Here is a 14709-nt window from a genome sequence, read left to right on the forward strand (position 1 = left end):
AGTGGGTGACATTGGTAGTAGGGGCATGGTTGGACCAGATGATCTTGGAGGGCTTTTCCAGCCTTAATAATTTTATAATATGATGGTGCACCGCAGTGTGACAGAACATTGGGCAACCCCCCCTCCCCTCATGGCAGGGGCGTGGGACTAGGTGATCCTTGAGGTCCCTTCCAACCCAAGCCACTCTCTATGCTTTGGCTGGATGAGGCCGGGCCAGACGACCACGTTCATCTGTGCCAGTGGAGATCGGGCCTGATTCTGGAGGGACAAGGACGATTGCTGGGCAATCGGGTCGGGGATCCAGCCTCCGCCATCTCCCTGCGAGGGGCGCCTGAGGAGCCGGCCGCGAGGGGATGGCGGCGGGCGGGTGTGCCCGCGTGTGCGTGTGTGAGGGGCGGGTGTCTCGGCGTGCGAGGGGCGGCGTGTGCCCGCCGGCGAGTGCGAGGGGCGCTGCGTGTGCCCGCGCTCGTTCCTGCTCCCGCTCCGGCCCGCCGAGGGGCGGCGGGGAGCACCGCGGGCACCCGGGGCTTTCATTCCGGGGAGGAGGGTCGGAGCCCTGCCCGGCGCCTCCCTCCTCCCCGCCGCCGGGGCGATGCCGCGCCCTCCGTGCCCTGCCTGCCGGCGGCCCCGCGGCTCCGCGCCGCGGCCAGCGGCGTAGCGAGCCCGGCTGGGCAGGGGGGCGGCCATGGGGGCTGCCGCCCCCGCGGCTCTCGGCGCCGAGCGGATTACGAACGAGCGGCTCGGGGCGGCCCAAGGGCGTCCCGGCATGTAGAGCCTGACGGAGCGGCGCGGAGGTGAGCGGCACCCCGGGGTGCGGGAGGAGGAGGTGAGGGTGGGGGGTTGCAGGCTGGGTGCCCCCTCCGGGGACTGCTCCGCCCGAACTTGCGGCCACGGAGCCACCTGTCCGGGTACCCCCTGGGGTTTTGGCTGCTCTGCAGCAGCCGGCACGGCAGGGACCTGCGAGTTTATTGACTAATTAAATTAATGAATTAATTGGGGTGTCCTCCGTCTTAATTGCGAGACATCGGGCTGACCTGCCGGCCCGAAACCTCGGGGGTTGTGAGGTGTCTGTCCCCTGCTGCCGTGCTGCCATAAAATATACCTCGTTTGCTACCCCCTCAGTCCGCAGCCTGTTGGGTGTCTGGTATAGTTGATATTAAATTCCCTATCCTTAAAAAACAAAAAACAGTGCTGATTTTCAGACTCCTCCTAAGTTCATTTGTTTACTACGGAGCTGTGACTTCAGTGGTCGCTTTGGTATAAAAACATTCTGCTGGTGTGATATTTTTGGTGGCTCTGACAACGGGTTAGTCATGGTTATGAATATGGTAATACGCCCGGCTGCCATTAAACTCTACGTCCTTTAAGTAACATGGTTGAACGGGCACGTACGAAGCCCGGCGTTTCCCAGCCGGCAACTTCCAGCAGATCTCCTCCCTGCAACTTTGCTGTGGTACGGTAAAAATGCTTCGCCCGGCGGCTGGCCGGCCAGAGGCAAACCCTAAGTTCGGCGTGAGGTGCGCCTCCTCGCAAGCAGGCTTATGCAACGCGGCGCCCGGTGTAGAGAGAAGAAGGGAAATGGAAGGGAAGGTTTGGGGAAGGAGGGTGGTCAGGTGGTGACGGTGCCTGCCGGTGCCTCAAAACCCGAGGAGTGTTGTTTTCTTCTGTTCTGTGGGCATCCTGGCTGATCCCGGGCAAGCCTCCGAAGCTTCTTGGTGTTGCTTGCTTTCTCCGTAAAATAACGGCTTGTCCTGTGTTGCTGCTTCTCAGGGCTGCGAAGCTGCTCGGAAGCCCATGGAAACACTTTTCAGCCAGGAGGTACTGTGTGAATGCAAATTACTACAGCAATACTACTTCAAAAATGCTTTTCAGAAGTAAGAGCAGGATCCTTAGGCAGTTCATTGAACCTATGTGGCCAAATACATTTTCAGACAGCTCCAAAACAGTATTAATCCCCTGTAAAGAAATCTAGTATCCTTTCTCAAGAAAAAAAAAAAAAAATATCACCCTCGGGTGTCACCAGAGGTGTCACTCCTTGTTTGGGCCGTGAATATTTGCCCCCCGGGTTTCTCTGCATGTAACTTGATGGTCATTATCAGCTGAAGAAACGCTTCGGTTTCAGACTGCTGAAGCTGCGAGTGGTGGCTGAAGGCATGAAAGAGCTCACCCTGACCACGACATCAGCTGGCCCAGCGTGAGCCTCTGGTCTCCGTGGTGGGGCTTTGCTCTTGCATTAGGCTGTACTTTTATCCTGAGAGATTGCAGTGATCTCTGTGCTGTCAGCTAAGAGCAAGTCTTCCTAGGCAAGAACTGTGTCTCAGGTACTGCAGGGCACATTTCGAGCATTTAAACGAAACAAAACAAAAAAAAGGCCAGGTACTGGCTTTTTTTTTTTTTTAAGCTGTGAAAAGGAACTAGATGGAAAAGGGTTTGAGTTTAAAACTGACCTCTGATCAGTTTTAATTTGTCTTGCAAGCATATAGAACATTAACAGAATTTCTTGTTACTGGGGTTTTGAGAGAATTCCTTATCTTTTGAGGTGCATTGTTTTCACTCGAGCATACTGAAATCTCATTGTTTTTGTAACATGTTTTTTAAAAGGCATTCTTATTTTACTTAATCACCTTCCGCTTTTGTAGGATCCCTGAGTAGCTTCTAATCAGAATTGCGGTTGAGGTAATGCAAAATTCTTTGACTAGTTTGCTTTTTGCGAAGATGTATTTTCAGGCAGCCTTACAAAATTCTTAGAATGTCGATTCTGAGGTCTTTTCATGTTGTGGTTTTAATAGACAAGGCACTGTCAGCTGAGTTATGAGTCTTCCTAATAATACGATTAGTCTGTTTTTTGAGGGATGTCGTTCTTGAAAACATACCTCAGAGGAAAAAAAAAAATCGCAAAAGCTATGTGCAAATAATTTTTTCCTACAACAGATGGAAGAGCTTGATAATCACCACTTCAGGGTGGCTAAAATTAGTTTGAAACAGAAAAGATTATTCCTACAAGTACAGTAGTATAATTTGTACGACATGAGCCAAATTCTACTAATTGTTCCACTGGTGTAAATATGGAGTAATATTCTCGCCTGGAGTTTCTCCTTTTTTTGTAAAGTTACGTAGAACACAGGGGATTGTAATGCTGTTGACTTTCTAAGTGTTTGTCACAAAGGTGAGTTCTTCCTGAAGCCTGGTGGCAGAACGTGACCCAGGATTTAGCCCCCTGTCCTCGTATTTGGAGCAGCGTAATGTTCTCTTCTAGAGCCTCCAATGCAAAATTTGCTGTAATACGATTGTGGGGAGAGGGTTGCTGAATGACTCAGATGAATGTAGCTCAGAGTAAACAAACATGTAAATCATTTCTGGCTAGAGAGAGAGAGAAAGGGAAACATGGAAGAGCAGAGAAAAGCCAGCCTCAAGGATGAGACATTTGTCGAGACGTGCTCAGCAAGGACCACCAAGTTCAGCAGGATTCAGCTGTCTAAAATTCGGGACTGGATTTGCAGCAGTCTTTTTATTTTTATTTTTTTTCGGCCTTCAGTAATGAGAGGAACCTGTAGGAAGTGAGTGCAACTGTTAGAGCCACGCAGAGGCTTCCAGCTGTTTGGTTGGGCTGGTAAGTCTGGCGCAAAGCTGAGCGATGGGCACACTTACATGGCCCTCACGAGAGCCGGGAACCATGAACGCTGCCCCTCAGAGGGGGAGGATGCCACCGCTCACAGACTGGCGGACTCCACAACATCCAGTTTGGGAAAAACACAAGCTAGCGAGTGGTTCCTGGAAGTTTCTGAACCCCAAGGGCTGGGTAATAATGTTGTGGGTAACCACAGAGGGATCCAGACGCAGCTTGTGGTTCAGATTAAGAAGTACCAGCTTTAAATCAACTTTAGGTTTCTTTGTAACTAGGTGAGTCCCCAGAACAAAATCGGAGCACGGCAAAAGCTATTCTCATTTGTCTTCCCTGCCGAGGGAGATGACCCGTGGGCACAAATCAATTCGACAGAGCATCTTGCCAGCCAGGTCCTCCTCTGAATGCCCAGGGGAGAGCAGTACCGCAGGTTGGAGTTGCGGGCAGAGGGAGCCGTCGGGGGGGGGGAGAAGACTGTAGACACCGGAAAGCTGGGCTAGGACTTTTATCCCTTTCAGCTGCCTGAGCTGTTACGCTTCAGTGTGTTTTCAGGGTAAGTCAGGTTACTGCTCGTGGAGAAGTGAGAAATGTGCTGGCATCCAGGGGTGAAATGAGGAGAACCGGGACCGGCCCCTTCTGCGTGAGGATCGGTGCCCCAGAGCTCTGCCTCCTGCTTTGGGCACTTCTGCCATCATCTCACGGAGAGGATGCTGTGTTGCCGTGTGCGGTTGTTGCAGGTAAAACCTGTGCTCTTCCCGAGGTACAGGCCTGCCTCGGAGAGCAGTGAGGAGTCCTCAGGGTGAAGCGTGGCTGGAGGAATGGCATCCCTTGCAGTGTTTTCTGAAAGATGACGGCTGTGAAGGGGAGGAGCTGGAGGGACAAGGTGTATTTCTGTGTCTGCGTAGCAGACCTCAGTCCTCCTTTCTCCATCTTCTTGTTTTCTTTGGAGGACATCTGGTTTTACACGGCGCTGGTCACAGTGGCCACAATGGGAAACTTGACTTCAGGCAGCAGGACCGAGTGACAAGGCTCCCAGATCAAATTTTTGCTGGTAGGAATTATGGGTGTTTCTGTTAGATCGTTGGATGTGTATTATTATTTATTCTCGGCGCAGTCTCTGGATTCAAGCCAGGAAGCTATTTTGTCCTGATTCCCTTCTGCCTCCACTCAGTCTCTCCCTCTTCGTGCGCAGGGAACATGTTCCAGTCAGAACTGAAGCCATTTCCTGGCCCCTTTCATGTGTCCTGCAGCCCGTTTGCATCCGTAGCGAGAAATCCAACCCACTGTTTGGGAAACACTGACTTCAGCACCCGAACAGGGTGGGTTGTGTTTCCCATCATGTCCTCTAATTAAATTGTAGTGTGCATTACCGCAGGATGCTGCGGAGAGCGAAAGCGTAAGCAGGTTGAAAACGATGAGACAGGTTCACAAGGAGCAGGGGGTGGACGGAGGAGGCTGGGGGCAACCTCTGGCTGCCTGCACTGCGAATCGTCGGAGGCACGGAGGGAAGAGCTACGGAGGATGCAGTGGGCACAAACTGCTTCCCACCACAAGAGAGAGCACCCAGGGATGAAAGGACCACGGGGCTGATGTGTGCCCCTGTTCTCCTGGCGCTGACATGCGTAGCTCGCTAAAACACAGCAACGCACTTTCTTCTCAGTAAAACAGGGAGGAAACGGAGCAGATGAAATAGTGTTTATTGGGCATTTTGGTACCAGAAGGATGGCCAGAGTGGAGATTTCAGCTTGCTCTCACAGGTATTAATGGATTAACGTAGGAAGCTGCTAGGATTTCATTGTGTGAAGCCTTACTGGAAGAGTGCAAAGCCACTTGGGGCTCAGGGCTCTGTTTGGGACGAGAGGATGAAATAATTCTATTTTCTCGTTCGTTCTTTGTTTCCTGTTCAGTCTGGCTTGTTCCGTGCTGTGAAATGGAGGTGCTGATCTCTTCCTTGTAGCCTGGAGCTGCAGTTAAGGAAGTATCTGTAATGTGTACTGAAGTACTTGAAAGTTGCCAGCTGGGGAGACCTCCAGGTTTGTAAAATTTCCCTAATGCCCTAAAATCATTATTCATACTGGGAACGAGAGGAAGATTCCCAGGACGTCAGCTCCTCCTCGCGGCCCCTTCACGCCGTTCCCCTGGGAGATGGGGTCAGCTGCAGGGATGTGGGCACTGCACAAATGGGGCTGTGAGGCAGGTCCCCATGGCACAGGCTGCTTCGACGAGAAGCATCTGCTGCATCAGAGGGATTTTTTAACAGGAGAGGAACGATTACATTTGTGAGGGAAGTAGGGCCTGATCTGGAGAGGAGGAAGCAGGCGGGAGAGCCCAGAGAATCTGTGAACACGAGGTGCGAAGTCCCTGCAGTATATTTAAGGCTATGGTGAAAATCCTTTACCCAGAGCTTTCTTTCCTGTGTGAGACCATCAGGGAATCCTCGTTTGGGAAGAGTAGATGGAGACTCTGAAGAATCCTAAAAATCTTCCCAAGTCTGCTTCTCCTGCAATACCTTTTTCTTCAGCAAGAAGGCAAAGACTCACCTCCCTTTTGGGAAAGTCCCGAGGGCCAAAATGGGAGCTCACCACGCCCAGCTGCTCTGCGAGAGAGAACAGGTCTGCCCCATTCCTCAGCGGGTTCCTTGGTGGGGAGAGCAGCTCCCGTGAGGTCCCAGCCCACTGCCAGCTCCTGCTCTCAGCCGGATGCACAACGGGAGATGGACGCAACTGAGATGGACACAACGCGGCCACGTTGCTGTCCTGACAGACACCGAGTCCCTGCTCCAAGCTGGAGATACCGGGGCACAGCACGGGCCCGGAGCAGGGGATTGCTGGAAGGCTGGGAAAAGGGCTTCAGGCTGCTCCTCTTCGAGGTCTGAAACAAGTGTTTGCCTTCAAGTGCACATCTTTGTTGAAAGGCAGAGCGGAATTCCAGCCTGGAGCTGTTTGTTTATAGTGTTAGGGCAAATGTTCTGACACTCGTCTGTGGGTTTCTATCGATCTTGAAGGCATGGCAGGTTTGAGATGATCGCTCTCCAGCTCTCCTTATTTCTCCGCCGTGGGCGGGGGCTGCTGGCGGTGTGCGTGCTGCTAAGGTCACACGAAGGCTCGATGGCAGGAGCGAGGTGTTGTGGTTTTGCATGCCCAAAATGGCTTCGCTTCCACAGCATCTCCTGCAGTTTTCCCTGCACCCTGTCGGTAACCTAATCAAACAGGCTGAGCAGCTGGTGAGTGGGCGCCTTGCCTGTCAGAGACATGGGTATGAATATCAGCAGTCAACAAGCCATCACAGCAGCTATTGGCACAAAATGGAAGGAGGGAGGGTGGGCACCCCTCCTAAAAATAAACCCATTGCTGTCCACAGAAGCCACATGAACCCCTGGGCGTCTGGAATAGTTTTGGAAGAGAGAGAAGTCGACGAGTGGCTTGGCTGAAAGCCACATAGGTAGGGTGCTACAAGGGGTGAGAGGAAGCCGTGTTCTAGAAAGTCTTCCAGCTCTCCTTGCAAGGCTTTGTGGCCGATCTCCAGCCAGAAGTAGTTCGTCTGCACTGACCAGAGCTCCGTGGAGTGGGTCAGGTAGTAGGAGTACTGGCAGATCAGTCTGGGTTGTCTTCTGATGCTGCCAGAGGTTTGCACGTGCTCGCGAATGGAAAATGGGGGATTTCTTCCTTCAAAAACCTCACAGATTCCAGAAATCTCGCTCCTGTTCAGCCTGCAAATGTTAACAGACATCAGACCCAGAAAGTATGTAATTATCTGTATAGAACTGAACGTGTGGAGAAGCCAAGACCTTGGTATTTAAATCCCTCATCAGAGAGCTGGGGAAAGAAAAGGAGAGGCTGGGATTCAGGCCACCGAGACAAGGGTGGGCCTGGCCTGAAGTCTGCTAGGTCGTATATGAAAGAAAGATGGGATTTGTCAGAGCTATTAACTCTGTTTGGTCCCCGCTCAGACAACGTTTTATTTCAGATGTTCTCTGAGCAGCTTGTTTTCGTTCTTTAAGATAGCTGATGGCACCAGACTTCAGCGTGAAGTATTTGGGATGTAAAGCAGCAGTAGGGCTGCTGTGACCTTCCCGTCCATGCTCGGATTCATCTTTTTCTCTTACAAAAATCACCTGGAAACAAAGCTCCCTCCCCTGTGACACTGGCCTGTGCAGAGCGGGCCAGTTCGGGGCTGTTCTGTTTGCTTTTTCGGGATCAGAGCCTTTCTTTTTGTCCTTGCTTTCGCATTCAGAGCTTCCCCTCTGTGACCAGAGGCGCGTAAGCGGAGCAGGGACATCTGCCTTCACCAGCGTGGCAGGCAGCCGGGGAAGGTGACCTCTTCGGAGCATCTTCTGTCCCTCCCAGAGGGGAGTGACACAGCACAGGGTCCAGGCTGGTCCCTGGCTCTGCCCTCAGGGGGTATGGAGTTGCAGGTGGCTGGGCAGAAGCTTGGCTTACTGCGACAGGCGATTCCTGCAGTCCTGCAACATCGCCCCTTTCGTGGCGGTGCTCCTTTAGAGTCCTTCGTTTGGTTATTCTGCTCGGCTGAAGTCCTTTAGCCCTCAAAGCTGCAGGGCTGTGGTGCTGTCAGAGGATCCTGAGCCTGATGGTTCCTCCATTTGAACCAGGATAAGACCACAGACACCTCTCAGGTCTCCGCTGCCATCAGGTGGCTCCCGGCAAGTACATTATTAGATGGATTTTGTGGTTGTCTTTTATGGGTAGCTCAGAATCTGATCCCGTCTCCACAAATGGGTCCTGTGTTCCTGGCCCCCACACACATTTTTACCAGCAGTGGCTTGCAGACTGGTCTCTTGCTTTCTGTGGGTGCCTGGAGGAAAAATTTGGGCAGCCCCAGGATGTGGCTGTTCCTTATCCAGCCGCAGATCACAACAGCCACACCGCGGGGCTCAAACACCCGGCGGTAGTGCTGCAAAGGGAGCGTGGGGTTCCTCCCTTTTCGGGTGCAAGCCGTGTGTGAGCAGGTACGCACCGAGGCGTACGGGGTGCTGGTGCAGAGCCATGTGGGCTGGGCTGTAGCATGCTCCTGTGCTTAAACGTGGAAGAGTTACAAAGGGAATGCAGAGCTCAATGGAAATGAAATTAGGCTTTTAGTTCGCATTCGTTCCTTTAAAACCTAAAGCGTGTTAAATTACGTTAACGCTGTGCCCGTATCGCTGTTGCTGTTTAAATCTAAACCTGCTTTATGGGGTGAGCCTCCTGGCACGAGATCAGCAGCAGTGTCACCACAGCCACGGGAACTGAAGCTCAGCAGCACCCATGGTCATGCAAGATCCAGAAGCAGAAGCTGCATCTCTTTGGTTTCTTGGTGCTGCGCCACACGACGCTGTCACTGAGCTTGGTTTATTAATTCAGAAGCAAAAGCACAGTTTGTTACCACTAGTGTGGTTACACGAGGGAAAAACCAACACGCTGCATAAATTTTGTAATGGATGGATTCCCGTTTTAATCATCTTTTATAGCCCCGACATACACAGCGCGCCTTTGAGTGCTGAGCGGGGACTCAAGTCGTAAGGAATGCCGACTTCAGACGGGAAGCACAGAGCTCAGCCCGCTGCCCACAAAGAGCCTCGGCGGCCGGGCAGCTGTTTGCGCCTGCATCATGGTGATATGAACAGCTTAAACTCAATATTCAACGTGTGTCCGGAGCCAAAACGGGGCTGGCAGCTGGGAAGGTAGGAACACGCAGTAGGATGTTAACGAGATGGTTACAAAGCCCTCTTAGGTCGAGAATTCGAGAAGAGAGTTTGGAGAAGCAGCTCTCCACCTCTGTCTTGCCGGCTGGTGTGGAAGGGATGAAGCTGGGGGCCAGGCTTTTTTCTCCATTACATAGATGGTGGTCTTGTTGCTGCTAGGGTCAGCCCAAAGCAGGGGTAAATGGCTCTGAATTCTAATCTGTAAGTACGAAAAGCGAAAATGCTATCAGCAGGTCTTCTCTTCAGTGGAAGTAAAGCCTTTTATAGGAAAGATCACTTATAAATATCATGGGAAACTGATGATATTCAAAAGTACTGGTTTGTTTCCAAATTAACCAACACATAAGTAGACCTAGTCTTTTCTCATTTAAATTCATTCATTTTTTATCTTGGTTTGGATCCAGAGGCCTCTTCTACTGTTCTTCATCCAACACTCCTGCGGAATCCATATGGATCAATTATCATTAGCAGGAGCATCAGGTGGGGCCTCAGCAGAACCTCTTGTGCCTGAAAAATGAACCCTGGAAGCAGCCTCCGCAGGCTGCAAAGTGCTTCCTGCCTGCACGGGCTGCCTCTGTGCACCGGGGATGCTGCAGGCACCAGGAGGGGTTTGAAAACCAAAAGATTTTTAATTTGACCATCTCTGTTCTCACAAATGTCTGGAGAAAGACTGCACTTTGCACGAGTCCGTGGGAAGCGGTGAATTCTACAAAGAAAGGGACCGTTCTGGTGGGAACGCCGTCATCCAGTCACGTTACGCCAGCCCAGCGTGTGTTTGCAGCAGTGCTTGCAGTGCCGTTCAGGTCTGGGCAGCTGCGCAAACCGTACGGGACAGAAAAGCACGGACTTAGCCCACAGGAGATGCTAGAGTTTGTATTTATTACAGCCCAGGGATACACACCGTGGCCTGAACAGCCTTCCTCACCCTCCTGGGCAGGGTCAGTGTTGGCAGAGCAGCCTCCGGTGCTTCCTGTCACCACCCCCCCTATTTCTGCACACACCTACGTGACGTGCCAGCAGACTGTGCTGCAGACGCGTGCCTGTTGTGGTCCTAAAGCTGCAACATCCAAGCCCAGCAGAGCGCGGGTGACATATGCATAGAGACGTACTCCTCGGCTGGCGCTTGTTCTCTTCCCTTGCTTTTTTTTCGGGGGTTGCTGAGCCCAGAAGTGAGAGTGACAATAGGCTGACTCAAAACATAGCAGGCTTTGGGGCTGGGAGCTGAAGAAGTTACATAACAGCATGTGACAGACGACGCCGGTGGTTCATGAAACAAGAAGCAAAGTGTGGAGATACTTTGATGTGCTACCAAAGCTTTGCAGCACCTTCCCCGCTGAGTTAGAGGAGAGCTTTAATTGGGTGAGTCTAGTCAATGGCATCGGCCCAGTGTAACGGAGCAGGAAGGAGTCCAGAACAGTGGCTTTTCTTCTTGGTTTTACTTGTGCAATTAGGAATTATGTCACTGAAGTCAGCAAGGCAAGTGAACCTGCATAAGCAGAATGAGATCCAGAGCGCGTAAGAGGCATTTGAAACAATTTAGCCCTGCGTTGGCTGAAGTAATGTGAAGGAAGAGCACAGTAAATGAATAACTAACACCAGAAAGGGGAAAAGAAAGGCAAGTTGAAAGACGGGAGAGCTCGAAGTGTTTTGCTGCTCTAGGATGATATATATATGTATACACAGACTGTTAATTAGGAGAAGGTTACTTGAAATCTCAAAGCCAGCTACCAGCTTCTCACTTTTACACAGTACTTCGTTACAGCCCAGTATCAAAAAGGCATTCTGTTAGAACACATTTATTCAGCCAGTCACGCAGGAGCCACGATGCGACGCCGTTTCCAGAACTTGGGTCTTTTTGTTCAACTTAATGAAAAGCAATGACGTAGGAGATGCCATTCCTATGGGATTAATAATCTATATTCATCTGCTGTACCTTAACACGGGTTTGTTGTCTCTGCACTGCTCCTAGCAGACTGCCAGCAGGCCGTGAGGTTTTGTCCCGCGTTTTAGGTGTGATTTTTCCCGAGGGGAGTATTTTCGCCGGGACATTTTCGGTTGCAGTGCTGCAGTTGCTTATATTGCTTACTTAGCCTTCCCCGTGCACCCTGAGGATTTGCAGTCCTATGCTAATGTAATACATAAAGCAGAGTCACCTTGACTTCACATTTATCAGCTTATGCAAGTGCTAACCTTTTACTGCACTGCAACAGAAATGTCATTGCCGTTCAGCCTTGCGATGACAAACAAACACCTTCCTTGTCAGTAATGGATTTAGGAGGCCGCCCGGCCCGCTGCTGGTGCAGTGGGTTTGGGAGCGTAGCTCATGTCAAATACTACACAAACCAGAGTGTGTGATCTTGGCTTTTTCCCTAGGGGGAGATGGCGTTTGTTTGTTTGAGTGCTTTCACCTTTTTCAGGCTCTCAGGAAGGCGTATCTGAAATATGCTGAGCGTTTCGTGCCAGCTTGCAACTCGCTGCCTGCGCGTGGCGTTACCTGGTGCAGCGTTGGAGCTCGTTTTGGGGCAGCTTGAACTGTAGCATCCCCGGCAGGGAGGCAGCATCCCCAGGGCTGTCGCCGCCCTGCCTTTTCTTTTAGAGAAGGTTGAAGTCCAGAGAGCAAGTGGAGAAACGAATGGATAGCAATTGACTTTTTCAACCTGAAATGTCAGCCAAGCAGTGTTTTTGGAACCGGTACAGCCAGCGATAGGCACTGGGTAGCCTGGGTCGTCCTGCTGAGGATCTATGAGGAGACTCAGCAGCTTAGTCTGCCTGAGATGCAGGGGAATTACCGGAGGAATCCAGCTTCTTCCACCCAGACCACTCTCTGCTGTAGCTCCTCCTGATGGCAGTGCAAGGTATCTGGGTAAAATCAGCAGGGATTGGGGCTGGGGTGAGCAGTAGCATGACACTTGGGGCAGGTTTGGGGGCTTCAGAGGGTGTTGCACCAGCTGATGGGGACACTGGTTGTGTTGTCTGCGTGCAGTCAGAGTGAGCGGGGTGCTGCTGCTGCCATTGAAAGCACCATGGAAAACTCAAAGCACAGGGAAAGGGAAACTGGGCAATAATCCTAACAGAAAACAACAACAAAAAAACCACACGACTTCAAGGCCCAGATGTGCCCTTAGGAAAACGTTTGATTTTGCCCAGGAAAATAAGTCATCCATGACTGAGTGAGGGTGGACTGTTCTGTGACACCTAGGGGTGAAAGAAAATCCAGCGGACTAGAAGGAAGGAGAAGGGGTAGAAAATCATCTGCAACTTGGAATCCCTCCGAAGTGGAGGCTCCATTAAAAAAACAAACAAAAAAAACACCGAGTGTCAAGGCCTGGCCTTGGGGAAAGGTGCAGGAGTGTACGGGCAAGGAGGCAAGTAGGGATCGTGGGGGCAAAGGGAGCGATGTGCGGCTTTCTGCCGGGGACAGCAACGAGAGGTGCTTTGAATTATTTTATATTTGGAGCACGAGCAGGGCAGAGGGAGGAGCTGCAGTCACCGTGATGGTGGAGTAGAGCCCAGGGCTCACAACACCTTCATCCTTTGTCCTTTCCTTGGAAATATAGGGGCAACCAGAAGGGAAGGAACAGTCTGTGTATGCAGGTAGCTCATTTCTAGGAACCACAGAAGTGCTTGTCTTCATACGAGGGGACGCTTACTGAGCCGATGTGGAGTGCATTAACCCCAGAAGAATCTGAGCATGTCTTTCAGGAGACAGGAGAATCTCCGGGTGAACGGGATCAAGCAGACCTTTAAGAGATGCACCAGTTCTCACCGCAGCTGAAACATCCCCCTTGTGAGGAGAAAAGCTCACCAAGAAGTGTTCTTGCCCTCGAAGCTTTACGAGGACCATTTTCCGTGCTTGAAAGGCTGTTTGGCTTGGTTTCTGCAGGCATCTGTTCTGTCTGGAGACGCTGGCTGCGGTTCTCAGAGGTGCTTCCTGGCTGGCAGTAAGGTCTACGCTACGGTGTTCTCAGCAGAACTCAGTCTGAGCTTGGAGAATAAGCCTGGAAAGAAGGAGCCAGACCTGCTGGGCCAAAGGTACACAAACAAGAAAGCAAATAGCAAGTAACTGGCCTCAAGCACTCTAGACAAAATTGGAAAGAACTCCTCACTGACAGCAAAATCCAGCTAAAAAAGAGACCGCGAGGGCTGCTCGGAGTGCTGGAGGGCACAGGAAAATCAGCGCTGAGTCTGGCTTCCCACCTGAGAGCTGTGCTTTGCAAACGTATTCCGTGGGCAGGGGATGAAAATCTCAGGAACAGGGACTGAAGAAGCTGAGGAAGGATGCCCAGGCTAGAAATACTGTAATGTTAAACAAACCGATTCTGGTCCGTCGGGGCATCTCAGGACACAGGGCTTAGGAAGCGTGTAACCTTGGTATGTTGCAAAGAACCTGGCATTGGTTTATCGGCGTAAAAATTTCATGCTTTTATCTATTTTTGCATGCTTGTGCTGGCCGAAAGTAGCTCCTAAACACAAAATTGTCCCTGTATTATAGCTACAAGAGCGGAGCTGAATAATGAAAAAGGTATTGAGAAAATTGTGGACCTGAATACTTCTGGTGAGGCTGTATTAAGTTACCTATGTAACGAAGCCAAGAGGGATGCACTGCCATTCTAAAGAGTAGATTAAGATTGAGATTTCTGTCATTGTCATCAAGCAAAATACCAATCAGGCAGTCTGTCCAGGAACGATTCAGAATTTGAGGAAAGTCGGAATTTTCCCAGAATGACGCATGTAACATATCATGTCTTGCACAGCTCCTCCTTTTTTCGGTCATTTTTGCTCTGCTGTTACAAAAATTTGATTGTGGGTGATAAAATTTAACGGATGGTGCTCAGGAATGCTAACAGCCAGTAGATGAACAAAAAGTGCAAAATAGGATTGTTACCGTAAAGCTTGAAATTAGAGGACTGTGTGTGGTCATTATGCCCATGGCCATTGAAAATGCAAGTGCAAAAATCCCCAGGTCCTCGTTTAATATCTCTGCCGGTTGTTTGTTAGACAAGCTAGGCTCAGCCTTTTGGATCTGGTTTTTAATCGGACGCTTTATCTGCTTTATGTGTCTGGAAAGAGCAGCGCTGACGGTATCTCGAAAATGAGAGCAGAGCAGTGAGAAAGTTACTGAAGGTGGGAGGAAGGGGAGAAAATGGATCTTAGAAACAAACTGCGTTCCTGTTGCAGCAAGCGAGACCAGGGCCTCGTAGTGTCCTTGTTTGTAGCCCCCAGTGACGCCGTGTGCTCTAAAACCAAACGAGAGAAGCAGACAGAAGCGCAGATCTGAAAAATTATTTGCCCAAAGGTGCCAGAAAGGCAGCGGAAAAATCCCCAGCTTCCCATGTCACCGGGATGTGGCTGTCTGGGAGATCAAATTCTGCAGCTAAAACTCCCTGCT

General features: G+C 50.9%; 1 protein-coding gene across 1 annotated transcript in view; it reads left to right on the forward strand.

Moving 5' to 3' along the window:
* The first annotated feature begins 417 nt into the window (after positions 1-417).
* The window catches only part of TRPC5 (transient receptor potential cation channel subfamily C member 5), a 97306-nt gene continuing 83014 nt past the window's right edge, over positions 418-14709 (forward strand). The window contains exon 1 of the mRNA XM_035325867.1: positions 418-794. The gene's annotated coding sequence lies outside the window, so the exon portion shown is untranslated. The remainder of the gene's footprint in view (positions 795-14709) is intronic.

Source organism: Oxyura jamaicensis, chromosome 4 (genome assembly GCF_011077185.1).
Source record: "Oxyura jamaicensis isolate SHBP4307 breed ruddy duck chromosome 4, BPBGC_Ojam_1.0, whole genome shotgun sequence".
NCBI classification, from domain to species: Eukaryota; Metazoa; Chordata; class Aves; order Anseriformes; family Anatidae; genus Oxyura; species Oxyura jamaicensis.